The sequence below is a fragment of the Eutrigla gurnardus genome, assembly GCF_963514095.1.
Source record: "Eutrigla gurnardus genome assembly, chromosome: 22".
NCBI lineage: Eukaryota > Metazoa > Chordata > Actinopteri > Perciformes > Triglidae > Eutrigla > Eutrigla gurnardus.
This window is the reverse complement of record NC_139933.1, coordinates 200,001-202,500: the sequence shown is the minus strand read 5'-3', so window position 1 is coordinate 202,500 and position 2,500 is coordinate 200,001. Positions and strand designations below refer to the sequence as shown.

Here is a 2,500-nt window from a genome sequence, read left to right as displayed (position 1 = left end):
ACACACACACACACACAGATTACATCAGAGCAGAGCATCCCTCAACTCTGCCATTGTTTTGTTCTGAATCAGATTATGATAATAATATTCAGTCACCTCCCTCTTCAAACAGAGAACACCTGCAGACCCGAAATCAACAACCAATCACACTTCATTAACCCTTCTTGTGAACATGTAAACATATACATTCAACTGAACAAGAACAGAAAGGTGTACTCACCCCAGACAATTCATGGTTAGCAGTCACCCATAGCCCGACAATAATCCTCAACAATAAAGTAATCTAGAAGTTGCACATTTCAAAGTGAGCAGACCGACCTCGGTGCTGCTTCTCTGAGAGGAGAAACGATGAGGAGGGACCTCAGTGCTGCTTCTCTGGGAGGAGAAACGATGAGGAGGGACCTCAGTGCTGCTTCTCTGAGAGGAGAAACGATGAGGAGGGACCTCGGTGCTGCTTCTCTGAGAGGAGAAACGATGAGGAGGGACCTCGGTGCTGCTTCTCTGAGAGGAGAAACGATGAGGAGGGACCTCAGTGTTGCTTCTCTGGGAGGAGAAACGATGAGGAGGGACCTCAGTGCTGCTTCTCTGAGAGGAGAAACGATGAGGAGGGACCTCAGTGCTGCTTCTCTGGGAGGAGAAACGATGAGGAGGGACCTCAGTGCTGCTTCTCTGAGAGGAGAAACGATGAGGAGGGACCTCAGTGCTGCTTCTCTGAGAGGAGAAACGATGAGGAGGGACCTCAGTGCTGCTTCTCTGAGAGGAGAAACGATGAGGAGGGACCTCAGTGCTGCTTCTCTGGGAGGAGAAACGATGAGGAGGGACCTCAGTGCTGCTTCTCTGAGAGGAGAAACGATGAGGAGGGACCTCAGTGCTGCTTCTCTGAGAGGAGAAACGATGAGGAGGGACCTCAGTGCTGCTTCTCTGAGAGGAGAAACGATGAGGAGGGACCTCAGTGCTGCTTCTCTGGGAGGAGAAACGATGAGGAGGGACCTCAGTGCTGCTTCTCTGAGAGGAGAAACGATGAGGAGGGACCTCGGTGCTGCTTCTCTGAGAGGAGAAACGATGAGGAGGGACCTCGGTGCTGCTTCTCTGAGAGGAGAAACGATGAGGAGGGACCTCAGTGTTGCTTCTCTGGGAGGAGAAACGATGAGGAGGGACCTCAGTGCTGCTTCTCTGAGAGGAGAAACGATGAGGAGGGACCTCAGTGCTGCTTCTCTGGGAGGAGAAACGATGAGGAGGGACCTCAGTGCTGCTTCTCTGAGAGGAGAAACGATGAGGAGGGACCTCAGTGCTGCTTCTCTGAGAGGAGAAACGATGAGGAGGGACCTCAGTGCTGCTTCTCTGAGAGGAGAAACGATGAGGAGGGACCTCAGTGCTGCTTCTCTGGGAGGAGAAACGATGAGGAGGGACCTCAGTGCTGCTTCTCTGAGAGGAGAAACGATGAGGAGGGACCTCAGTGCTGCTTCTCTGAGAGGAGAAACGATGAGGAGGGACCTCAGTGCTGCTTCTCTGAGAGGAGAAACGATGAGGAGGGACCTCAGTGCTGCAGGAAGCTTCTTTACCAATCATCAAGGAAAACCAGTCAACACAAGCTCCGAGCGCAATAATGAGAAGAAAATCCAAAATGTAACACCAAAGCCCTCAGATAGAGGGAGATGGAGGAGGTAAGAGAGTTGTGAGATGGGTGGGAACTGGTATTAATGTTATTATTGGTGCTCTGGCAAATAGGAGTGCCCTTTATTAGACAAATACCAATGTGGAGTTCTCAGTGTCTGAATAATTAATTAGCAGCCCCCCTAACATACTGCTGGGAAGCCCTTTGACAGGATATTAATACCCTGAACAGGAGTCCGGAGCGGTGTAGTAGTGGAGCGGAGCCAGGGTAGTAAGAGATTAAAGCTCTGATTGGCTCTGCTTGTGGAAGAAGTGCAATCTGTGGACAGACTCTGTGCTGCTCATGTTGGCACTCAGACACATAAGTTATCAACCACACACCTTCAAACAACCTTCTGGCCACTACTTACTGGCATGGCCACCAGTAGTAAGTTAGTAGTACTCAACTAGATCTGTCTGTGGCTCGTCATCACAGTCAGCTGCATGCTGGGAACTCGCTTCACGTTGCCAATCCTCAATAACCACTAAAAACTCTTCTCTCCATGTCAGTCCCTCAGTGGACCGTCACTGTGGATTCACCCCGGTGGCAGATGGGGCCCACCTAAACCTAAAGCATCTGAAGACCCCTTTAATCCATCCTGCAGAATAACAACAGGAAACGCCTGTTTTGTGTAAATCCCTGCAGATGATCTGACTTTTTACTTGGACTTGAAAATGACTTGTGAATGGGAGCGATAACGGACGGCACTGAAAGCTCTGCAGAAACAGAGCTGGGTTTAATGGACAGAAGACAACATGCAAGAAGGTTTGTCTATGAAGACGAGGGACGTCTGCGACCGTCCATGACAGCTCTTTATGTTGGTTTAGTGGTTCCACATGCTTTCAG

At 50.2% G+C, this 2,500-nt stretch overlaps 1 protein-coding gene across 1 annotated transcript in view; it reads right to left on the bottom strand.

The window, feature by feature from the left end:
- grid2ipb (glutamate receptor, ionotropic, delta 2 (Grid2) interacting protein, b) overlaps positions 1-2,500 on the bottom strand; it is a 32,459-nt gene that overhangs the window by 27,771 nt on the left and 2,188 nt on the right.